The sequence below is a fragment of the Bemisia tabaci genome, chromosome 6 (assembly GCF_918797505.1).
Source record: "Bemisia tabaci chromosome 6, PGI_BMITA_v3".
NCBI classification, from domain to species: domain Eukaryota; kingdom Metazoa; phylum Arthropoda; class Insecta; order Hemiptera; family Aleyrodidae; genus Bemisia; species Bemisia tabaci.
This window is the reverse complement of record NC_092798.1, coordinates 38,557,140-38,583,877: the sequence shown is the minus strand read 5'-3', so window position 1 is coordinate 38,583,877 and position 26,738 is coordinate 38,557,140. Positions and strand designations below refer to the sequence as shown.

The window sequence follows — 26,738 nt, the reverse complement described above, 5'->3', positions numbered from 1 at the left end:
GGCAAATTCTTTTTTTTGGGAGGTTCTGATTGGTTATTTTTCGCCATCAGTTTTCTGTTCGTTGGTGCAAAAGATCGCCTACCTCGTTGCTCTTGAGAAGCCGCCATTATCCCACCTCAAATTTTACAAATAGAAATAAAGAAATTATAACTATTGTGCAAGGTGGAAAACTGCTCTGGAGGACCCGTTACGGATATATGAGCCAAAATCGGAACTCGATTGATTGATTTATTCCATGAATACAGAAATATTGCCTCAGCTTACTGCCGCGATGGCAAATGCCTGCTGATATGAACCTTGAGACACATGATAGCATAGGCAAACAATGTCTCACAGAGAAAGGCGCTTAGCTCATTTCTCCAGAAGCTACGAAGACGCGAATCGCCGAATCGCTCAAGGACAACTCTTGTGATAAGTCCCGCCCATCGTCCGAGTCTTTTAAATGCTATTTTTTCCCATCCATTCGCCGATCTGTGATAGCCTAGTCGACTGAGGCGCCCCATATTTTTGATAAGGTGCGGGCAATAGGTGATCGGGAGTTCGATACCCGGCGATGGGAGATAATTTTTAATGGTTGTATTGAATGTTTTAGACCAATCATCAAAAAATAATTAATACTAGATGATAAATGTACGAACATTTTCTCGTGAGTTAATATGTTAAACAAAAATACTGGAATATACCTCCTTCATATAATCAGCCACATGTTCCCCCAAATTAATGACGTTATTTTCTTTTTTCAATAAAGTTAATTTGCATTCAACGTTCGTAAGTTAAGCAAAAAGTACCTATTGATACAAATAGAAAGACATGAAAATAGTATGCTAACATTTCAGTTGTTTTTTTTTTTTTTTTATTTATTTTTTGTTTTTTTGTTTTTTCAATAAAACAAATTGACTGGGACTAGAATCATCGTATCTCTGAAGACAAAAGCTAAGTTTTTTGATACAGAAATACTAATATATTCATCCTTTATATAATCAGGGAGATGTTGACCCAAATATTGATGTATATTTTCTCTGTTCGCCCAAATTAATGATGGTATTTTCTTTTTTCAATAAAATTAATTTACATTCCACGTTCTTAAAGCAATATTTTCTCCAAAATTCAGCAAAAAATAACAATATATACCTACGCAAAAAGTAAATAAATAAATAAAGCAATGACATGAAAGTAGTATAGGTAGTACACATCTAACATTTCGGTTACATCTATTTGAATGAAAAAAATGGCAACTTAGGAAGCACATAGGTCACTTATCGACGGTGAAACTACCAAACCACGTATCTCGGTTTGCGACGTCGCAGACTTCCTGTCATACTTTATTTTTTAAATGAAAAGCTACTTAACGTCCAGTCTTGAAAATTTCCGTGATTTTTCCTCTTCGTGCGGAGAAAATTCTGTGAAAATTTCAAGGAATGATATGGATTTGGTCTACTTCAAAAAAATAAAATGTGAGCGGAGATTTTTAAACACCGCAAACGAGATACGTGGTTTGGTAGTTTCACCGTCGTTATGATGCGTATTCGGGCATATGCGTAGAGTAAAAATATCATACTTTACGCCGAAAAAACGAAACTGAAAGTTAAATGCGTTAACTTCCAAAAACCATACATAATCCAACGAAAATAAATAATTGGTAAATAACAGCTTTCTTGTATGCAAAGAAAAAAAATTAAAAATGTTAAAAAAGAGATGTCGACACAAAATTACATAGCCCCTTCAATTCTGAAGATACTACAAACGAACTGTACCTACCTTAAAATTTTCATATCCCAGAAGCAAAAGTTCCCATGACGAATATTGCTATCGCTAGCGATTGCAAAAACCAACTTGTTTATATTTATCGGAAAAGTACACAACGAAAAGTTTTTCAAAATTGGTCCGTCGCAAACTTTAGTTAGCGCTATAATGGGAGTTTTCTCATCAGAAAAATGACTCACAAATCACCAATACAGCATTGGTAAAGTCCTAAATTCACTCGTTACTTAAGAATCTGAATATATGCATTTTTAAATTTCCAGCAGGGTCGAAATATTGGAATCGATAGACAAAGTGATAGGCAAAGAAAACGGAGAGAAAATGGAGAGATCCTGTTGGTGGAAGCGGGTGGTTGCAATGGGCAAAGAAGGTAATAAACTCATAGCAACGTTTGAGAGACCCTGCAGTTAGTCCATCATTTTCTCTCTTAGTCCATAACAACTAACGGGATCACTCCATTTTCCCTCTGTGTTCTTTGTCTACAGCTTTGTCTATTAATTTCAATTATCAGCCCGCTGCTTCCAATACGAGGGTCATCCAAAAAGTAAGGTTCCCTACCTTGTATCTTCCAAACGAAAAGAGATAAATCAAATCGGTAAAAACGTACATATTAGGCATACTCTAAGCTTTAAAACAAGCTCAAGTTTTTGAAAATCGGTTGAGGACTTCGCGAGAAAACTCAATTTTACTGAGACGACCTCCCGTCGTCGCGTGCCCACCTCCGAGGTCAGGATGCGCGGAGAGTCCCTTACTTCAGACTCGGCTTATCGCCTCTAAACATCAAATCGAAAAGGAATTTAAAAGATTTTATCAAGTAGGCCTTACCTTACTTTTTGAGATAGTCTCCGCATCTTTTTTGACATTTCTGGTATCATTACAGCAGCTCTTTCATGCCTTCCGCGTAAAAGGTCTCGTCTTGGCTCCAAAACCAGTCATTGCCAGCGATCTGCACTTCCAAATCAGTTGCTTACCGTGGTAAAATTTTTCCCCAATCCTCCGTACTCTCTTAATTTAGCCTCAGGTGACTTTCGTCTATTCCTGAGATGAAAAACTCCCACTGTGGAAAGCGATTTCCAACCGATTTAGAGGTGCAGATCGCTGGCAATGACTGGTTTTGGAGCCAAGACGAGACCTTTTACGCGGAAGGCATGAAAGAGCTGCTGTAATGATACCAGAAATGTCAAAAAAGATGCGGAGACTATCTCAAAAAGTAAGGTAAGGCCTACTTGATAAAATCTTTTAAATTCCTTTTCGATTTGATGTTTAGAGGCGATAAGCCGAGTCTGAAGTAAGGGACTCTCCGCGCATCCTGACCTCGGAGGTGGGCACGCGACGACGGGAGGTCGTCTCAGTAAAATTGAGTTTTCTCGCGAAGTCCTCAACCGATTTTCAAAAACTTGAGCTTGTTTTAAAGCTTAGAGTATGCCTAATATGTACGTTTTTACCGATTTGATTTATCTCTTTTCGTTTGGAAGATACAAGGTAGGGAACCTTACTTTTTGGATGACCCTCGTAGTATACTACTTCTTTTTTTTTTTTTTTTTTTTTTTTTTTTTTTTTTTTTTTTTTTAACAATTCACCTCCTTACACAGGAATTAGAATATGGTATACTATCACAAAGGCGCAATTCGATGCAGACGGCTCATTTCTGCTGTCTTTTGACCGGTTTCGCAAATTAAATTGAAACCAAAAACAAGAACGATCTTTTTTTCTTCATAATAATCCTTTCACTTCTTCTTGTTTCCTTAAGGTCCAGTTACACGATCAAATTGAGCCATCAAATTGAGCCTCTCATTGGTCGCATTCAGAATGCGACCAATGAGAGGCCCAATTTGATGGCTCAATTTGATCGTGTAACTGGACCTCTAGAAAATCATCCGATCGTCTCAAGCATCGAGGTCAATTTGTGGAAATTGTGATGATTTTCCGCAGTCTCTGACGGAAGAGATTGTGTCCTGGTAGCCCAAGTTCGAGAAATCGGAGTTCCTGGTGTAAGGATCGGATATGAAACTTATGTAATCTATCGAGTTTGTGCAGTTCGCATCATCATTATCGTACATACACACGGCATTTCCTCGTACGGACGAAGCAAGATTGTCCAATTCTGGGCACATACGTTGGCAGCCAGCCTGCAACTGTATATCGCATCTCCTCCCCTTGAAATCCCGATGCTCGAAAAATGTAACCGAATTGTTAGAGCAGTCGCTGATGGAAGAAATCTTGTCTTGGAACGGGCTATTTCTGAAATTATAGTTATAGATACGATCGTGACGCGGAAGTCTCCAATCGTCATTTTGAGGATATACCACGCCCAAATATCCATTACAGTTAGGCTCGCTGTACAGCTTAACGCACATAAAGTTTCCATCCACGGACGAGGCTTGGTTATCCATATCCGGGCACATCGGTGTGCAACCTTTCACCGGCAGAGTGCAGCTTTTCCCTTTATAATCCATGTTCTGATAAAATGTTACCGAATTGTTATCGCATCCGGCGATGGAGGAGATACTATCTTGATACCATTCTCGCTCGAAATTTACGTCGGCGTTTTTCCAAAGATTGAGCGTGTCCAAGAAACCTTTGCAGTCGGGCTTATCGAACAGCATGACGCAGGTAGCGGTTCCTTCCGCGGACGAAGCTCGGTTGTCCAGTTCGGGACACATCGGTCTGCACCCACCCACCGGCATGTTGCAGAACCTCCCTCCGAAACGCTTGTGCTCGTAGAATGTCATGGTATTCGCGGGCTGCAAAACGATAAATGAGCATTAATGGCACACCTTGTATGCAGTAGATTTGGGCGGCACACAGTGGATTGAGTCAATAGGAGAGGTCGGACAAAATTTGGAAACTTTGACCGCTTATATCTCCGTTTATACAAAGCTTTGAGGTTCCCAAAGTGGCTTTATTAGTTTCCTCGTGAAACTTTCTTCCAAAAGCACCCCTTGAATTTGAATACGTGACAAAATAAACATCGAAATTTGCAGTTTTAGCAAAAAACTTCTTGTCCGGCCTCTCTAATTGACTCGATCTACTGTGCGGCATTCTTTTCATAGGCTTCGTCTGAATTCGACAGTTAAATGGTATAAAAATGGTCATTTTTAAGAAGGTAAAAAGATGAATGTTAGTATCTATGACCGTCCCTGAAGGATGATCCGTCCATAAATGCAAAATCAAGGTAAAGTCCACGCCAAATAAATTTACGCACTTCTAGACTGCGACAGAAGATTCACCGGCTTGTTTCTTCTTTTTTCTTTTCATGATATAATAACGTAAGATTTCGTGCGATTTTCTATCGCAGTCTAAAAATACGTGAACTTATTTGACGTGGACACCGGATAGATTGATCTATGAACATACCAGGACACTCAATGCCCGAAAATGTCAAATCAAACCGGAAGTATAACGTTGGAATAAGCGATCAAAGCAAGTTCTATACCAAGCGCTTTATATACATATACGCCTATTTATCACAATCATAACTGCACGTCAGGAGAATTTGGTTCAGAAAACGATGTTTTCGTTGAAATTGCAGCTTTACGCTAGTCTGTTCTCATATGTACAAAAATCCAGTACCGTGTGCAACTTTCTGAAAAAAGTTGGCGAGTGGTATCAATCTCTTCGTTATGATGTCTAGAATCAGAATTTGGATGGTGATAACCTTGAAAATCGTGCAGGAAGCGCCTAAAGCCCAAAAACAAAATGGCGGCCGCTCGGTAGGCCTTATTTTTGAAAATTCCGTATTATGGCATGTGAGGTATCGATTCCTATGTTTTTTGGGTCGTAAAATCCGAATATGATGTTTAAAATACCCTCCGATCAAAAAAAATGTCGCAAATCCAACATGGCGGCTGAAAATACCCACCCGGCGCGAAAATCGCTGAGTTCTCATTTGGCCGTCTAGTAAGGCGGCCAATGATTGTATTGTGTGGTCCCAGGTTTCAAAACAGAGTTACAACTCACTGTACGGCCCATAAAAAAAAACCAAAATCCAATATGGCGGCCAAAATGGCCGCCGATCGAAACCTGTATTTTTGGTATCGGCGTATGGCGTCGAGTGGGGTATCGTTTCTGATGTATTTTGGGTCGCACATTACGAATATGAAGTCAAAAATTACTCTTGGCCAATATTGAAGCTCGTAAATTCAACATGGCGGCTAAAATGGCAGGCATGGATAGAATAAAAGCAATTACACACAGCGGTAGTCCTGATTTAATACATTTGTGGGGCCTCTCAAACCAAATTCAAAGTTAAAATTCATCTGATCACACGTATACGCCTTTGCCATCCATTTTGACACAATGAATGACTGCTCTTAAAGCAGTCTTGAATCTAGGAAGCACTCTGTTAGGCGTGCAAACTAGATATAATGACTGAAAAATCATGTTTTTTTTTCGTCGGATTACACATATTTTACTGGTATCTCTGTAATCGATAATTAGATATTGCAAAAATCAAACATTCCCGGTTTTTTTCACATAGAAGCACTTGAACACATAAACAAGAAACTGAAAGTACTCGGCGGTCTCATCGGAATCACGCTGAATGATAATGCTCGAAACAGATTTTTCCTTGTGTATCCTGAATTAGATAGAATTGCGAGCGAGACGGAAAAGTTACTAGGGAGAGAAAATCAACTTTCGTCGAAGCATCACGAGCTTTCTACAAAAATTCAAAAGCGCCAGGATGAAAACGTCCTAAAGATTAAAGCAGAATTTGAGAATACGACGAATCCTTTCCAGTGCAAGAATTCAGAGCTAACCCATATTCTCACGAATCGCGTTTTTCCGAAAGAGGTCTGCAATTTTGTCAATAATGTTGCAGAAATTGGCAAAACTGCTGAGAAACAATTTTTTTCTGAAAGAATTGAAAAAAAAAACCACTCCGTTTTGGTCTCGTATGACAAAAATTAAAGATAATTCATTTGCATCGGCATCAAAAAAGATAAAAGTATGCCACAAAGACCGTCTAATTGTCATGAAAACGGATTTTTCTTTAATTTCAAGATTGTTAATTGCATCGCGACGTCGGCCTGATGTCGATGTAAAATTTAACATCAGCACATACGAGTTCTCCGCGTTGCCTAAATCATTATTTGGTCCCGACGGCAGAATGCTTCACTGCACAAATAAATCGAAACTCCTGTCCATTTTGGAATCTCTACCAGGAACTTCAATACAACAAGCAGATGAAGGAAATTCCTCATCAGTCACTAATGAATCGCCAGACTTGAGTGGAAAAAAAGCAGCCATAATAGACGGTATGGCTCTTTTACACTGCTACTTCAAGCCAGCAGGGCTCAAGACGTGCGAGGATCTCGCAAAGGATTTTTCCAACTGGTTGATTAAAAAATTCAGCTGTTACGATGAAACTCATATTGTTTTTGATACTTACCAAGCTAATTCTCTGAAAAATGACACAAGAGTACGCCGTCAGCAAGGTAATGAACCAATTCATTACAAAATATCAGCAGACATGAAAATTGCATCTATTTCAATGGGAAAACTTCTGGCCCATGACAAAACGAAGGATGATTTGACTAACTTCCTTTCTATTCAAATTTTGAAGTCAGCAAAGATTAAGAAGTTGAAATTTATTGTGAGTTGGAGAAACAACGTGCAATCTTCGGATGGCACCGATGTGCAGTGCCTTCAAACAACGCAAGAGGAAGCTGACACAAAAATGATTCTACACGGTGTTTTTGTCGCTACAAAAGGAGTAATTACTTTACGCCTGTTTAACACCAACACCAACTAAACTGTTTGAATTGTTTTTCTAAAGATTCTGTATAGTGTGCTTTCTATCGACAAATCAATTTCCGATTGTTTTACCTGCCTTGAGTAAATCCTTTTTTCATTAATATTGCGTTCTTCTACCAAAGCCCCTTTATCATGATCATCGTTATGATTCAATTAATTTCATGACTGAATTGCTCAGGTTCGAATGTCTTTTAAAATAAAATACCCTCAAAACTTTAAAATATCCTAAACGTGGATGTGCGAACGCAAAATACATCAATACTTAAGCGTTGCTTTCACATCGCTGTCTCGCACACTGCGATGCCTAACCTCCAGAGTCCCCTAACCTCCCAAAGCCCTTTAAGGAACAGGGACTCCCTCATTTTTTGCAAAATCCCTGTTGCATCCTTGAACTGGACGCAAAATTCGAGCGCGACTGAGACTGCCTGTTGGTAATACTTACGAAAACCGGTTGTTTACAGTCCCCGACGGAGACGATGGAGTCTTGAAAGGGCGTGTGTTTCCAGTTCGAAACATCCCCGTCGGTCGAGTGCCAAGTACTCATGTACGCCGTGCAGTTTGGACGCCGGTAAAAATTGACGCAAGAAGTAGTCCCCTTAAGAGACGAAGTCTTAGCTTCCATTCCAGGACAAACCGGTTGGCATCCTTGCACTTCAATCGTGCACTGCCGACCACGGAAGTTCCTGTCCTTCCACAGCGTCACTGAATTCTGAGCCACCGACGTTATTACCATGTGAAGAATGAAGACTGTTGCGGATGCAGTTGGAAATTGCTTGAACATTTTGTACCTTCTTGCCCTCGTGTGCCCTGCTGAAAAGCGTTTGTTCAAGTGAAACATAATTTGTAAATAAAACAAAGATTCAAATGCAACGTAGGTTTTAACTATTCCATCGATACCCGTTTATTCTTATTCCGAGCATTGGAATACCAATAAAAGGGTTGGGCAATTTTGACTCTACTGACTCAAATTGGAATTGATTTACTTAGAATTACCGGTATATACACCTAATTTATCGGAGTTTTATATAAACTTTTTGAAGTTGCCAACCTTTTGCAGTGCATAAAAAAAGGAAAAAATCGATGACTATTCGACATGTGCACTTGTCGTGATTCTGTATGAGGTAACAAGCTCGATGTTTCAGCCTTGTGCGAGCAACCTGCAAGCTTCTACAACATAAGGTTTACACAACATAAAGTGAGACAAAAGTACAACTTTAACCCGCACATATTTTCAAGGTCACATCTTTTTTTTTGTTAATGTAGAAAAAATCTTTGAAAAGTTCAAAATTTGTTTCCTTCGGTTAGCAACTCTCCCTTAGCATGACTAATTCGGCTGATTTTTAGAGTCTCACGTTCAAATTAGAACACCCTCCTCCCCTCCTACTCATTTTTTTTCTAATTAAATTCACCGCTAAAATTTGGTTCTGGTAATCGTGAAATTGTAGCATCGCCTATATATTTATATTTAAGATCATAGTAAATGTTTCGTTGGATTTGGCTGTATCAAACTGAAAGGAGAAGGAAATATGTACGCACCGAATATCCGTCTGAAATGCCCACTAAATTACTTGGTAATGTTTCAAAAATGGGACTGTTTTTAGTTAAATTGAAGTAACCCAGACTCATTCGACATTTGGACCTTGATGTTCAAGACCGACATGAAAGAATGAAGTAAAAACATCAATTAAAACAGGGTTTTTAAGTGTCATTACATAGGTGAGTTATGCATATCTCATCGCTCTGATCTCCCGTTATCGAGTTTATGGATTCTTAAACAATTCATAAGCATTTGATGGCAACACCTGAGTGCACATTGAAGATCATTATCATCCTCTCTTTGCGATACGTTTTTATGCGGGCATTATTTGAAAGCCAACCAATTTTACCTCCAAAACGCTGAGGATGAGACCTTTTACAGCGGGTGGGATAAAAATTTAACATTTTGACGAATGATGAATTATTTCTTTCAAGAGAAATTTATATTGTTTGAAGAGAGCGTCGCACCATTCAGTTTTTAAACAAAAAGACATTTTTATTTAACATGTAAGAATTTGGTACTTATTTTCCTCCTCACTATATAGAGGTAAATTCCTAAATTAATATTAAATGTACGTATACTATTGTTAGTTAGTTAATTTATCTAGAGACATTCAGCAACTTAGGCTATTAGTTAGTTAGTTAATTTACTCACAGACATTCAGCATCTTAGGCTATTGACATCTTTACAAAGAATATGAAGCTTGAATAGATATTTATATCTAATTATCTGTAAGTATATTTTGTACTGACTTGTTTCGTATGCAAAATAAAGGAAGATAAAAGAATCATAGTTTAAACGTCATAAAATTGTTATGAGGGGGGTGGGGGTTTTGAAAAATCGATAATTTAGCGTCACGCATTTTATGAATGGCCCCTGAGCACAGTTGATGTTCCATTCTATTTCTAATATTTTTCTCATTCTTGTTTGTGAAGTGAAAATAAGGGACACATTTTTTGGCCGTGCCTCTATTGCCATGTATATTTCCTTATGCTGGGAAGGCTGTAGGTTATATTTAGACATATTTCTGCCAAACGGAACTATGTGCAGTAAGATACGATACCTGAGACCCATAAAATTATGTGCATAATAGAGCTCACGGCATAATGCACGTAGTTCCGTCTGGCAAAAATATATCCATCTGACGATTCAAGATTTTGATTTTTTTCGCAATCTTCAAAACCGTTTAACGTATATCGTCGCTCCTCTGGTGTTAAGGTGTATCTCAATTTCCACATGAGCTTCAGAAAGCATGAATTTCAATGTAAAGCAAGGCTCGCAAGGATATTGATGTACGCCCTAACGCCAGAGGATCGACGATATGAGAGGAGACATGAAAAAAGAAAATATCAATTCAAGGCACTAGACTCTTTATTGAGGAAAGAACATTTTTCGAGACGGTTTCGACATCCGCGCAATAGAGAATTTGCAGGTGTTTGAAATTTGACGAATTTCGTGTTTGAGTGGAAACTACTCGGTGAATCAGCTCGTTAAGCACTTTCAGATGAAGCAATAAAAAATTTGCATGCAAATTCTCCATTAATTATGTCTTCGAAAAAAGTGCCCGTAGTTCTTGATCCGCGCAATTCTTCAGCGATCCAAACTCCCCTAGAGAATGAGGATCTGCTGAATAAATGCGCAGCAAAGAACTGATTCAGCAATTTTTCAGAACGACAAATTGCAATTGTTCCGCAGAAGTCATTTTTGTAATCCTTCTTGCTGGCAGAGCAGCGCACGATTCTATCTTAGCAAGTTTTTTTTCTTTTCAAGCAAACAATTTTTCTTTATAGAACTTATTTTCTTTTCATTTTGAACTAGTTAATCGACCGCTAAAATAGCTCAACTGGTTTCATTTGTGATTATTTCACTGGTACGGTTTGTACCAGCAGTTACTGACGGAAGAAATTTTGTCTTGCCAGTCGTTGCCTTTGAAATCGTCGTAGGAATCTAAAGGATGATATTGGAATGTAAAATTGGTGAACTTGTTGGTGCAGTTGGCATCGTCATAGACGCGGATGCACTGAGCGCTGCCCTGTACAGACGAAGCTAGGTTATCCAATTCCGGGCACATCGGTTGGCAGCCCTTCACCTGTATGTCGCATCTCCTGCCTTTATACTTCTTGTGCTCGAAGAATGTAACGGTCTCTTTGCTAGCGCAGTCGCTGACGGATGATATCTTGTCTTGGAAATCCGTGCCATCGAAATCCGAATGGGTGGACTCGTCTTGCCATATTATGCCCAGATACCCATTGCAATTAGGCTCACTGTACGCCTTCACGCAGAATACGTTTCCGTCAACGGATGAAGCTTGGTTGTCCAAGTCCGGGCACATAGGTTTGCAACCTGTCAACGGGATTTCGCAGCTCTTCCCCTTAAAACCCTTGTGCTGGTAAAATGTGGCCGTGCTGTTGTCACAGTCCGCGATGGAAGTGACCTTATCTTGATACGAAATAAAGTCGGCAAAATTCCTGTTGGCGTTGTCCTGAAGATACAGCAAGCGCAAAAAGCCTCTGCAGTTCGCCTGGTCGAACAGTTTGACGCAGGTAGCGGTTCCTTCGGCGGACGAAGCTCGGTTGTCCAGCTCGGGACACATCGGTCTGCAGCCGCTCACCGGTATGTTGCAGAACCTCCCTCCGAAATTCTTATGCTCGTAGAATGTCATGGAATTCATTGGCTGTCAAACGAACAATCAGCATTAGTGGCATACCGTGCAGTAGTTCTGGGTGACTTTTCGTCTCGAGCCCTGTATTTTTGGTTTTGATCTCGATGACACGTGCAGTGGCGAGGCGTGATTTATCGATTATTAATATTTTCCCCTTTGAAGTTATGGTAAAAGATCGATTATGAAGGTATTCGTTGCAAACATTCTGTTCATCGATCTTTTTCCATAGGTTCAAATGGCAGATCAATCGGTATATCGCTAAGCACGCCACACCACTTATGAGACGGTTAAATTGTAGGTTTGAACATGGCCCTCTTTAGACTTTATTCGAGGTAAATAGCTGTTGAGTGTTTTTCGGTCAAAAAATTAAATTCCGACTATCTTACTTTACTTGTAAAATCCTAGCTGTAAAATCTTACTTGTAAAATTACTTGTAAAATCTAGAAGGACGCGTCTTTCTTCTAACGTTCCTTTTTCGTTATTCATCCTATAGCTCAAATAATTTTATGATCGACTTTTATTTTAAAACGTTTTGCGCATGGAGTCAGTTGAGTCTCATTGGTTTTTTTCTTCTTTTTTTCCTTCTTGATGAACCACTAGACCAGGTACGAAGTTCAGCATTCTGATGCTTATTTATTAACCAACATTCCACGTCAAACACGATTTACGTAGCGAAAATTACTGAAATCAACCTCTAACCAAGATATTTAATGTTTCTTGACGCGTGAATTCAAAACCCCCGCTCATGAAAATGCAATGATCTTTGTGAGTCAAATCGCTCACTAAATGTTACCGTGGCAGTCTCTGCGAAACGATTCAGAAGTCTGACAATGCCGTTTTGAGGCGCGATTTGACTTGCGTAGAGTATCGCGATTCTTGTGACCAGGCAATGGACCACTAGACAAGGTACGAATTTCAGCATTCTGATACATGCTAATCAACTAAAATTTCACGTAAAACACGATGCGCACAACGAAAATTACAAAAATCAACTCCTTACGAAGCTATTTAGTGATTCTTGATGCGTGAATTCAAACCACCCGCTCATGAAAACTCAAAGCTCTACGTGATTCACATCGAGCGCTAAACGCTATCATGGCAGTCTCTTGCGATATAAAAATCTGGTAACCTCAATATTGACGCTTTGGCTCAGCTATAGCAAATTGCTTATAGTTTGAACAGCACATAGAGGGGAAATGAACATTGCTCGATTGAGAGGCTTGCTGAAACCGTTGTAGTGCGCGATTTGACTCACGTAGAGCTTTGAGTTTCTTGTGAGTGGGCAGTTCAAATTCCGCGTAACCAATGTGAAATAAAAAGGTTAAAATCTTCGTTAGGAGTTGGTTTCAGTAATTTTCGTTGCGCGAATCGTGTTTTACGTGAAATTCTGGTTAAGAAACATGTATCAGAATGCTTGAATTCGTGCCTTGTCTAGTGGTCCATTCAAATTTCCCGTAGCCGCTGTAAAATGAAAACGTTCATATCTCAGTCAGGAGTTGATTTCAATAATGTTCGTCTCGCGAGTCGTGCTTCACGCGAAATGTTGGTTAAGAAGCAAGTATCAGAATTCTTAACTTCATACCTTGTCTAGTCGTCTATTAAAGATTCTTCAACGTATTAAAATCATCTCCAAGTGGATGTGGGTGCAAGATGAGGAGAATACTCAAACTAAAAATAAGCACGTCGCTCGCAAACCCTGTTCTCACAGTTCCTTTTCGCGTAAATACGCCCGAAACAATATTCGGTCATTTTTTTATGTATATGAGGACTTATCTGTGACAATAGCGGATTTCGAATATTCACATTGTGAGAAAATAGCATTTGAAGTTTTCAAAGCTTTGCACTTGGCCGCCCGTAGAACTCAGAGGATTCTTATAAAGATTTTCATGAAGAGCAACCCCTCCTGTAAAAAACACACGTTTTGCGATCTATTTAAGTGAAAAATTGAAGGAGTAACAACGATTCGAAAAAACTGTGACATCCGCTACTTTTACTGAAAACGTTTTTTTATGCATGAAACAAAGTCTTCAGGAGGGTTAAGGCCGGTAAAACGATTGAAATAAACCGAAAGTAAGTCAATGCTGAGTCATTTAATACAATTGAGCAAAAAACCAGACCGTTTGTAACTTCTAGAACAAAAATAAGGAACAAATTATAAAATCAGTTAAAAAATCAACAATTCTGGCGAGACTGTCCCGATACGTATAATTTGAGTGTCAGCTATAGTTCTTGGTCAGTGCGCGAGCAGTTATCGCAAGTGGATTCGAATCTCTACCATGTCCTGCCGCGCCGGCGGGGGAGAACAGTGGATTCTCACATCCGCTGTTTTTAGAAATAACATGGTTTTCAGTTCCTATCTCGCCGAAAAATTGCCCTAGAAGTCTGAAACTTTGCACGGGAATTCTTGAGGATTCCAGAATTCGAAAAAAGCGTTTGCCCTAAAAATGGCGGATGTCAGCGACCGCTGTTGTTACATATAAGTCCTCATATATTTGTACGTATACAATACTCACGAAGATCGGCTGTTTACAGTCCCCGACGGAGACGATGGAGTCTTGAGCGGGGTAGCCCTTCCAGTCCCAAACATCCCCGTCCGACGAATGCCAAGTACCCATGTACGCCGTGCAATTCGGCCGGCGGTAGAAATTGACGCAAGGAGCGTTCCCTTTGATAGATGAAGTCTTAGCTTCCATTCCAGGACAAACCGGTTTGCATCCTTGCACTTCGATTTCGCATTGCCTTCCACCGAAGTTCCTGTCCTTGTACAGCGTCACTGAATTGGGTGCGATTGCGATAGACGTCACCGCCATGTGAAGAATGAAGAAAGCTGAGGACACAGTTGCAAATCGCTCCAACATTTGGTATCTTCTTGCCCTCGTTTGTCCTGCCGAGAGGGGTTCGTCAAAGTGAAATACAGACCCTATGCACAGTTAAAGTCGTGACATTTTTCGTCAAGTTCGACGTTACGAGAGATTGCACTCAAATGCGGGACGTTAAATCTCCGGAGGAGACAAAAACCCACCAAAAGACGCAATCACCCCCTCTTTAGGGTTTGATAGACATAATTATATCGATGGATAAAGTGCGGAGCCACGCGTCTCCATTGCGGTGTTTCAGGATCTCTATTCCTCTTGTATTTTTTCGAAGAGAAATGAGTCGACCATATGGACGTATTTCTATCAAACGGAACTATGTGCATTAAGACATGAGCCCTGAGATCCATAGGAATATGTGCATAACAGGGCTCACGTCATAATGCACATAGTTCTGTTTGATAGAAATACATCCATGTATCTGCCGTGCTAAGCAAGAACGCCGTAAATCCATCAAGATTTTCTCGCGTTTTTTGGAACTTAACACTTGATAAAATAAAAACTGGTTTACCTATGCACCTCAAATTTTCAGGTTGAGTTCTTGATAGTATTTGCAAAGGAATTCTGTAAAAATACTGTTCCAAGGTACACAAGTTTTTCAGCTATGATACATTGTTTCCAAAAAATTTAAAATGACTTTTACGGCGTTTTTGCGTTGCGTGGCAGATATAGCTTGAAATGTCGGCGTAATATTCTACTCATAGGAGAAATCAAGGAAGTTTTCAAGAAATAATGTTGACTAGATGTCCAATGAAAAAATAAAGAACGACACATAGTTTGCAACGTCGCAGAAGTGGTCTCGCACTTTGGCTTTCGATAATCTCCTACAGTTGATGTATTTTCATCTTCTTTATGGTTTTTTCGTCTCTTTTTCCGGAGTTTTAACTCTCGGCGTTTCGAAATATTTTGCGGACTGCCGAACTTGACGATATAATTTGAACCAAATGTAGCGGTACTAGCATAATTAAAAGATAATATTCACATCATCTATCAAATTGGGGTAGCACCACAATTTGAGGGGCTAACCCCTACAATTTCTATTCGCGTATAGAAGCTCCGTCATTATTTTGATTTGTTAGCGTTAAATCCTGTAACTTAGTGAATGTATACATTGACCAGTTATTGTATAAAATAAGGAAAGTCTTTAACTAAATTATATAATGCTATTTTATTAAGCACTCTAACTATTTATTGTGTAGAGCAGCTAGTTACTGTATACAATAAGAAAGCGGCGTTAGTGAAAGTGTGTAAGAGGCTAGTTTTTTTCGCGAAACTGTATACGGAACCATAAATCCCTGCAATGACCTGCTCTAGGTGTTAATGACCCAGCTTTGTTAAAGCACCTTTAAATAAATGTATAAAGCAACAATGACAACATATTTTAACACCGGGGCGCTGAAGCAGATGAGTCTGTGATGGTTAAGACTGTAAATATATCAAGTCCAGTTGTCAGCGACCATTTGAATGAGAGAAAACCATGGGCTTAATGCCTATCCCCTCTTCATTCCGTTTTTTTTTTTCAACTGGCGCGTCTCACAAGAATCTAAAAACATTTTTACTTTGGCTTGGATAATGTTTTTGCAGCGACCATGTGATTTCTGCATCATGCATTGCCCGGATCTCAACGGCGATCCATTTGAAAAATAAATGTAATAGGTAAAAGTAATTTAATTTTATTTTCCCTGCAATATACATCTGCGTGCATGCGGAAGAAGCAACAGTACATGAATAAAGTATCTTAAAAAAAATTGTTGTGCAAATATTGCAGCTTAATATAACCCGAGTTTGCGAAATTTGCAATAAAGGTCTATGCACTAGCATATTTTAATTTGCTACATCTGCGAAACGGACGCAAGTTCCGCACAAAATTGGTTCTGCAAATCAGAGAAACGCATTGCTTGCCTTACTAATGTTCCACAGAAGCTATTTTTTTCAATCCGTACAGCCCAAGTACTTTTAAAAAATTCGACGAAGGAATTTTGTAATTTTATCTGAATCGTAATAATAACCAATAATATTGTGTTACACAGTTGCAGTTCAGTCGTGGAAGTAATTACAGTAAAGTTCCAAGTCTATTGAAATGTTTGGACGATAAATGCATCCAAAGTGCGTACATAAGCAATTAAATAGGATTGTGACAGATAAACGATGTACGTGTTTCCTTGCTAGCCGAGAGTTTTCAAGCGAGTGTAAAAATTTAGGTATTAGTTGATAATTATTTCCATTTTATTCCAAAGTTTGGCAAGGGAAAATTGCAAAAGAGTTGCGATGATTGTGCTATATTCTTGCAATCTCGATGCAACCTTTTTGTTGCAAAATTCTACTTGAGAATTGCAAGAATACCACCGCGTGATGCTATGTAGCAAGTTTTTCTCTTCGCGTTGCAAAATATTTTACGTATAAAAAATACTTTCCTCTTCTTCTTCGACCAATAATAATTAATCCAGTCGTCATCTTATCTTTTCTAGTTTAAGCAGTTCAGTTTTATACCATCGCTAATAGTGGCAGTCACTGACGGACGAAATTTTGTCTTGCATGTCCGTGGTATCGAAATCGAAGTACCTTGTATAAGGATGTTTGTAGAACAGTAAAACTCTTATGGAAGACGTGCAGTTGGCATCATCGTAGACGCGGATGCACTCAGCGTCTGCTTGTACAGACGACGCTTGATTGTCCAACTCCGGGCACATACGTTGGCAGCCCTTCAACGGTATGTCGCATCTCTTCCCTGAAAACTCCCTTCTCTCGAAAAATGTAACGGAGTTATTGGTATTGCAGTCGCTGAAGGAGGAGATCGTGTCTTGAAGATACGTTCTATAGAAATCCTTGTGTATCTCGTCAGTAGGTGTTACATAACCCAAATATCCACCGCAGTTAGGCTCACTGTACACCTTTAAGCAGAGGAAGTTTCCATCCACGGACGAGGCTTGGTTATCCAACTCCGGGCACATCTGTGTGCAACCTCTCACCGGCAGAGTGCACCTTTTCCCATGAAACTTCCAGTCTTGGTAAAATGTGACCGAATTGTTGTCACAGTCCGCGATGGAAGAGATACTATCTTGATAAGTATAGTCGGCGAAATTGTCGTTGGCGTTTTTCCAAAGATTTAGCATGCCCATGTAACCTTGGCAGTTGGGCTCGTTGAACAGTTTGACGCAGGAAGCGGTTCCTTCAGCGGACGAAGCTCGGTTTTCCAGTTCGGAACACATCGGTCTGCAGCCACTCACCGGTATGTTGCAGAACCTCCCTCCGAAACGCTTGTGCTCGTAAAACGTCATGGTATTCGCGGGCTGTAAAACGAACAATGGACATTAGTGGTATACCGTGCAGTAGTTCTAAAGTCCCTTTATACTGAGAGTCAAGACAAGATCCCCTCATGGAGTCACAAACGGGAATAAAGATTACTGAAATTGAACGTTTTTCGTAATCTTTGACCGGCCCATTCTCAAATTCCTTTTTGCGTTCCTTCTCTCATTCCGTTTGTTCCTTGCCGAACCCGTAATTCCCTGGTCCATTCCAGATTATAATTTTTGCAATCGGTGTGAATGTAATCTTTATTCCCGTCTGTGACACTGTGAAGGCCCAAAATACGCGAACCAATCAGAAATGGATTCACATTGTCTTGACTATCAGCATAAAAGGACTCTAAGTAGTTCCGGGTGAATTTTCAGGCCCTGCGTTTTTGGTTTAGTTCTTTTAACCTCACAAGCTCGGTTTTACGAACCGAACGTTCGGTTTGACGAACCGAATAGTAAGGATGATGTAGAACGCAATGTTCTCCCTCATTTCGTGGATATGCAATTTCAACTAATAGTAAGTCGAAATAATCGTATCACGCGTTTCGCCCCATCCAACTTTTTCACTCTGCGTTAAAGTCTGTGAGTCAGTTGAAAAGAAATCACGTTCTCCTTCATTTCGTGGATATGCCATTTTACCTACTTGTAAGTCGAAATAGTCGTATCACGCGTTTCGCCCCATCCAACTTTTCTACTCTGCGTTAAAGTCTGTGAGTCAGTTGAAAAGATTTCACGTTCTCCTTCATTTCGTGGATATGCCATTTTACTTACTTGTAAGTCGAAATAGTCGTATCACGCGTTTTGCCTCATCCAACTTTTCTACTCTGCCTTAAAGTCTGTGAGTCGTCAAAAAAGAAGCCAAGCTCTTGTTGATTATTGTGAATAAGTACGAGAAAGTGTTATAGTTTCGTAATATGTGTGTGGGTCTGTGAAGAGGGACCTTATCTCCCGGGAGAAAATTTCCGGAACTTTGAATTTTGCGCGGAAAACGCCTGCCAAACTAGAGGAATACTTCACGCATTGCGCCGTCTCCTCGAGCCCGATTGGCAGGCTTGGTCTCGGTTCTTGGCGTACGCTATTTTTAGTGTATTTTCGGAAAAAAAATACACCATTTTCGAAAATATGTACCACAGCGAACTTGTACAACTTTGGAAAGTGCACGCAAAAATGGAGCGCATTTTGATCAAAACTGAACAAATATGTCATCCATTATTTATGGTCGTAGCCTACGCAATGTTCCCATTGCCTAAACAGTTCGCGAACGACCGATCGGTTTTTAGTTCGTGAACATTCTGCACCCCTGCATTGTAGACCAGCAACCAAGAATGAAGTTTACTTAAACTTCCAGTTTCTAAAATCTGAAATATTTAAAAAAGGAGTTCTAATGAGATTGAATAATCAATCTCCATGAATTCATCAGGCATATAAGCATCGTTGAGGAACATTTTGCCGTAAAGGAACACAAATAAATGATGACCTGAAGCTTGGTTCTTAAATTCATAGGAGTCCAATCCTTGGAAACACAGATTAAAGTTTTCACCATCTACCAATGGGGCGCGACATAGTTAGAGTCTTATTTTCTTAATTTTTTTTTTTTGCACTGAAGCAAAGTGATCTGCTCGAGTCCTATTTTTGCAGATTCTGTAGAGTGTTTTCAGTCAAAAAATCAATTTCCAATTGTTTTGCCAACCTTGATTCCCTGAAACGATTGTGTCCTTCTACTAAGGTCCCTTTTCCCACATTTGTTTAATCATTTAAATACTTAATGAGTCACCGTCATATTTAAACAGTTTTCACATAGAATCATTCGGGGTTTAGTGTTCTTTTGAAAGAAAGTAAGTCCCTTCATTATTTTAAAATAATCTATAAGTGGACGTGGCAGGGCAAAGCACTGGAAAAAAAAACACATTGGATCTGGAGTCCAGACCCTAAAGAAAAAATACTCTTGATTCAATCGGATTATTGCTTGAATCAAAACGAAATCCGCTTAAATCAAGAGTCTTGGTTCTTGATTTAAGCTAGATTCTGATTGAATCAAGAGTACGTTTTCTTGTCGATGTTTTTAAGAGTCTGGACTCTAGATCCAATGTGTTTTTTTCCCAGTGTGGCGAGGCGTGCATGATCGATTATCGATTTTTCCTCATTCGAAGCAATGGTAAAGAATCTATTATTACGGTGTTCGTTGCGAATACCCTACTTATCGTTTTTTTTCCATGGGTTAAAATGGCAGATCAATCGATCAATCGCAAAATAAGCGACGTCACTGGAATGCGGATGCAAAATATTAGCGCTACTGAGACTGCATGTTGGCAATACTTACGAAAACCGGTTGTTTACAGTCCCCGACGGAGACGATGGAGTCTTGAAAGGGCGTGTGTTTCCAGTTCGAAACATCCCCGTCGGTCGAGTGCCAAGTACTCATGTACGCCGTGCAGTTTGGACGCCGGTAAAAATTGACGCAAGAAGTAGTCCCCTTAAGAGACGAAGTCTGAGCTTCCATCCCAGGACAAACCGGTTGGCATCCTTGCACTTCAATCGTGCATTGCTGACCACCAAAGTCCCTGTTCTTCCACAGCGTCACTGAATTCGGTGCGAGTGCGACGGACGTTACCGCGAAGTGAAGAATGAAGACTGTTGCGAATGCAGTTGGAAATTGCTCAGACATTTGGTGTATCTTTGTCGTGGTTCGCCCTGCTGAAGGCGTTCGTTCAAGTGAAACACAGAATGTATACACAATAGGCTGATTAAAATGCGACGCAAATACGGCAATGGGTAGGTTTCAATTATACGATCGATTCCTACTCAATCTAGCAAAGTAATTCACGTTATTGTCTGGATCTTCTTGTCTACAACTTAAGTTGGTTACAGGGATTCATTATGGAATTTGATCAAAACGTCGACATAACTTTTGGCAAAGCTCCGACTCAAAACGAGTCGATGATTTTTCGACTTATACCCACAGTGTAACTATTCTATAGACAACAATCACTGATATTAGCTCGTTTTGAAAGCTTTCAGTGCGATTTAAAGGCATATGCTCAGAATTTTTTGAGAGGATTATGCAGAAATTAAGGTCCCCCGTAGATTTTCTCGCAAACCGTCAATGCTAGAAAAAAAACCAAGATTGCTTTAGAATTTAGTGTACTCTCAGCTTCATGTCTCATTTTCTAGAAGTGGATCACGGGAACGCTCTACAGAGAAATTTATCAACGTTGCTTCGCTGTCATCACCTTAACGGCCAAATCTGAGTACGCTAATAAAGCAGTTTTGAAAAATTATAAAAACCCTACGCCTTCGTTTATGCACGCAAATAATGCAGTTTACTTTTCCCTTTCAAAACGTTTCAGCGCTTGTAGCATTGAGATCTAAATATTTTCGAACCCTTTGTACGAATTTTACATTTCACCATCCTGCATATTTACTTCAAAATGAATACTCCTCTAAGTATTAATATTAGTGAGCATGGAACGGTTTTATCGCCTGTTTATATTTTTCAGATTTCAGTCATCATCTGCGCGTTTTCAGCCGTACAAGCACCTTAGTCCTTTTCACCAAAAATTTGACTTAAATAAGAAGCAAACATGTACGCACCGAATGTCCGTCTGAAACGCTCAGTAAATTGATTGCCAGTGTTTAGGAAATTACACAGTTTTTAGCCAAATTGAAGTAACCAAAACTCATTTGAACTTCGATGTCAAGCACCACCAAGAAAATAATTACATTAAGGTATTAACTTTTTATCCAGTTCACTGCGTTAGAGTTTTAGATTGCCATACAATGGATGAATTAGGCATTTATCATTGTTTCAATCATGCGTCGTTAAGTTAGTTGTCTCTCCGACGTAAGGGCGTATCTCTATATCCAAATGAGCCCTAGAAAACGTGGATTTATATGTAAAACAAGGCTCACGTGAAAATTGAGAAACGCCCTTACGTCCTTACGTACGCCGGAAGAGCGACGAGTTTATGGATCCTTCAAACAGCACGTCAAGGTAACACCTGAGTGTACATCAAAGGACATTATCATTCTCTCTTTGTGATGCGTTTTTATGGGTGCTTTGTTTGAAAGCTAAGCCACGAAATTCTAACAAGTTTGAGTATGGTATTAGAGTGAGACAAGAGTCTGAAGCTAAGGCCTTATGCGAGAGGCGATACAAGAATTATATGAAGCATTTAGGCCAACTTTTCGCCACACCTGTCTCTTGTAAAACTTAAGTTTTTTAATTAAACCAGTAAAGTATCATATTTAATTTCCGCAAAAGAAAGATACATTCAAAATTCCTGGTTCTGCAGATAATCTGTATCAGTTTACTAGAGGGTACCCTTGGTCACTACGCTGGGCAATGCTTGGAGGGATGCTTCGCGCTTCCAAAGCCGCTTTGCAGGCTCCCATGAGTTGATATAAATAAAGCAGGCTCAATTTGAGAATACCTGTTGTCCACAGCCGCTAAAATCATGCAAATCGGTCTGGTTGATCTTTAGAACAGACTGTGACCCGAAATGAACCACTTCATCGTTTAAATGGAAGAATTCACATATTTATAACGTAGTGTAAAAACATCTGGGTCGTATTTCCAAAATTAAAATAGAGCCGGCTCATCCAGAGACTATCATCCGTCAAAAGCTACAAAAATCATGTAAATTGTCCAGCAGAGCTGCAGAACGAACTTTGACAAAAAATGAAAATTTAGGATGTCCGAGAGCTCATAGTGATGATGTTACTCTGTTTCTCAAGACCTCTACACATTTAATGCATGATAGACTACACATTTTAATTACATAGCTCTTGTAGTAGTTGTGATATCGGCTTTAATCATTTAATTTGGGATATGATAAATTTTTTTTTAATAAATGGAGTGCTTGATGAAAAGATGAAATTGTGAATATAGGTATAAGTCTTAAAACTTCTTTATCAAATTTTAAATTGTTAAATCTGTCTATAATTTTGAAAATCCTTGCTTTCACTTAACTAAAAATTTCAATAAAGCAAAAATAAAAATAATCAATAACCCATAATAATATAAATTTTAACATATTTCAATTGGCAAGCTCATTCCCATGCTACTTGAATCAATGACCAAAAATCATCATAAAAAAAAAGAAGAACATCTGTAAATAAAAATAAACTGAAAATAGGGAGACTAAAACTATAAAGTTGAGTCGTTTAATAGTGTTGGTCCTCGCAGTTTTTGACGGAAGAGATCGAATCTTGAAGCGATGTATATTTAAAATTCCTTTCTTCCGTAGATCTTCCAAAAAGTCTATGGCCCAGATTTATGGTGCAATTAGCGTCGAAATAGTATCTGACGCAGTGGACGCCTGACCTTATCGACGAGGCTTGTTTATCCAATTCTGAACACATCCTTTGGCAGCCTGCTGTCAGCTTTAAAGTGCATTGCTTCCCTCTGAAATTTTTGTGCTCAAAAAATGTCACGGAATCGCCAACGCAGTCGCTGATGGAGGAGATTCTATCTTGGTATGGTGTTCTTGTATAGTAAGCACGGCTGAAATCAGGGTGAAGTCTCCCGTCCATAGTTAAGATACCCAAATATCCGACGCAATTTGGATCACTGTACACCTTCGTGCAAACGGAATTTCCTCTGGCGGACGAGGCTTTCTTCACTAAAGATGGACACATCGGCTGGCAGCCCTTCACCTGAATCTCGCAGCTTTTCCCTTGGAATTGTTTGTCCTCATAAAATGTAGCGGTATTGTTCTCACAGTCACTGATAGAGCGGATTCTGTCTTGGTAATTCGTGTAGTAAAAATTACGCGAGGCATCGCCCCAAACATCCAGTCGCCCCACGTAACCCTCGCAGTTGGGCCGTTCGAACAATTTGACGCAGTTGGCGGTTGCTGTTGCAGAAGACGCTCGGCCGGCCAGATCTGAGCACATTGGTTGGCAGCCTTTCACCGGTAGGTTGCAGTACCTCCCTTTATAATTTTTGTTCTCGAAGAATGTAACGGTGTTGTTCGGCTGCAAAAGAAACAACGACATTAGTAACATTCAGATTCAAGGATGTTGGGGTCCAAACTTTTCATGTCCAAACAGTAATGTCCAAAATGCAACTTCCAAAGGCAGAGGGTTCCAAACGCTGTGTCCAATTGTCAGAGGTCCAAGTATGCATAAGTCCATTTATGATATGCGCAAATGTATCGCGTCCAACTTTAAAATATATTTACCATGAATGAAAAGGGAAACTGTGCGATTTCTCCAGTAGGCAGAGCTCTCAGTTCAAACCAGCAAACCTATGGCGGATGGAGCCGCCGAAATTTTTTGTAGTCTTTTGTCCAACGATTTTAATTTTGAATGGCGCTTAAGGTTATTAAAATTGAACATTTCTAAGCCATAGCAACCAGTTCATCTACTACAAAATTGAATCGTGAAAATTGTTTTAAAGATGATTAACCCAAATAAACCTTTGTTGGACTTTTCATGGTTTGGGATTTCATTTTAGAACTATTTTGTATGTGTATGATGTAATGAAGTGATTGCCGTTTGGAAATTCATATTGAGCAACATCATCCGTTGTACATGACGTCATTCACTGTGCAAGGAACACTTGCAAAAATTTTTTTTCACCGTCTTTGAAACTTGAAAGAGTAATTTTGGCCAGTAATTCATACTGAAGTTTTTCGATTAAATCTCGAGTTAGGTGTAGGTAACCTAAGTTAAGTTATCTCCTACCCTGGATTAAAACCCTGTTCTTCTGAAGTCAATCCCTCTCATCTTTTGAATAATTTTATGACGAAATTCGTTTATTTATATTTAGGAACCCCACAAGCAGTCTGAGGTTTGACGATTTTAAACTTTTCCTAAAATTCGAAATCAATAATGCGTGTGTGTGGACCAGGGCGTCTACAAGTCCGGAATTTCCGGAAAGTCCGGAAATAGTACTGATTTTTCAAGGGCGGTCCGGAAGTACTTAAAAAGTGCGGAAATATTGCAAGAAAGTTTGGCATTTTTTTCATTTTTGTCGCAATTTGAGCGGGAAATTCAAATTTACGGAATTTTTCGAATTTCGTCAGTTGAAGGTATTAAAAAAGTACTGAATTTTTCTGTTGAGGAGGTACTGAATTTCTTGGAAATGTACTGAAAAAGTACTGATTTTTGGCCAGCCTGTTTTAGTAGACACCCTGGTGGACGGAAAGTGCGGAACTACCAAGTCAACGCTACTGAGGCTGTAGGTTGACAGTACTCACCTCGGTCGGTTGTTTACAGTCCCCGACGGAAACAATCGAATCTTGAGAGGAAGAATACTTGAAGTCCGGATCTTCTTTGTCAGTCGAATGCCAAGTTCGCATGAACACTTTACAGTCCGGTCTTCTATAAAAATTAACGCAAGGGGCATCCCCTTTAAGGGATGAAGCCCGGCCCTCCATTCCAGGACAAACGGGTTTGCAGCCATTGACTTCGACGTCGCATTTTTGACCGCTAAAATGCTTGTCCTTCCAGAGCGTTACCACAGCGGGAGTGACAGACGTGACTGCCAAGTGCAGGATAAAGGCGACCGTCGATACTGTCGTAACTTTTCTTTGCATTTGGTATTGTTTTTGTCGGGTGTTTCCTGCCGAGAAGGATTACAGGATTACGGTGTAGAATCTCTTAAATGTGCCGTCAAAGTGGTCCTATAACCTATCGAATGATAGATATAGATTGACACCGAATTAGAGCGTCCGTCGGAAGAGGGTGTGTTATTATTTGGATCCAATTCGATACAACTGATATCGATCGCACCAATAAAATGGGTCAAAAATCACGATGAGCGCATCCGGAAAGTCTGTAATACACGCCTAACTTCACTCTCTACGCAAGAAATATGCAGCATATCTTTGGCATTTGACTCGTATAGATCGTATTCGATACATCAAACAGGTGAGATTGTATCGATATCGATTGGTTCAAAACATAAACATAGCCTCAAAAGTCAATTTAGAAATCGGAGGGAACGGGTCTTTTGTAACAGGTGTTTTATTCTTTTGAGTACCAAATGCCAATGCAAAGTAAAATTGTCAGGAAATTTCTCATTTTCAGCTTTTCCAACTTAAATCCTCACAGTTTGGTTCGAGGTTATGTTCTATTGTTTTAAACCAAACGATACATCGAACCGTTATCGAATACGGTCTATTATTCACCGCCAACGCACTCCCACGGTGAAATCGAGTGATTTATATTCATGCCCGGCAAATCGCAGAATATCAGTGGCGTGGCGTGTTTTGCGATGTATCGATTTATCTTTCATTTAAAACTATGGGAAATTATCGATAAACAGGGTGTTCGCATCGAGCACCTTAATAATAGATTTTTTACCACAGCTTCAAATGGGGAAATATCGATAATTGATCATTCACGCCTTGTCACTTGCTGAATGTGTCATGGCTAATTGTCGGCCTCCTATGGTGTAGTGGTTGTAGCGCTTGCTCTATAATCGGGAGGTCCCGGGTTCGATTCCCGGCCAGGCGACCCGAGTTTGATGGTCTCAAACAATAGTTGCCTGGGGCTGGTTCAGTAGGGACGGAGGGGGGATGGGACTTAAAGCGTGGGATTAGCCCTTGTGGGTCATTGAAGTAGTAAGAAAAAAAAAAATTGCGTTCCAGGAACGATCGATATATTTTTCACAATTCGTTCATTTGGTGTATTTTTTTCGGAAAAAGAAATTCACTTTCTGGACCAATCATTGAGGAAGGTCCGTGCCGAAAATCATATTCTGAAATTTTAAAAAAATTCAAAAATATTTCCTCCTATCGATCATTCATATTGAGACACTGAAATTTTTTGAATCGAAAGATTTTAGAGCATTAATGTCGGCACGAACATTCCTCAGTGATCGATCTAGAGACTGAATTTTCGAT

The 26,738-nt window shown here is 39.7% G+C and overlaps 1 protein-coding gene across 3 annotated transcripts in view; it reads left to right on the top strand.

Annotated features, from left to right (window-relative positions):
- Sema1a (semaphorin 1a) overlaps window positions 1–26,738 on the top strand; it is a 583,530-nt gene that overhangs the window by 500,107 nt on the left and 56,685 nt on the right. The gene's annotated exons all lie outside the window — the stretch shown is intronic.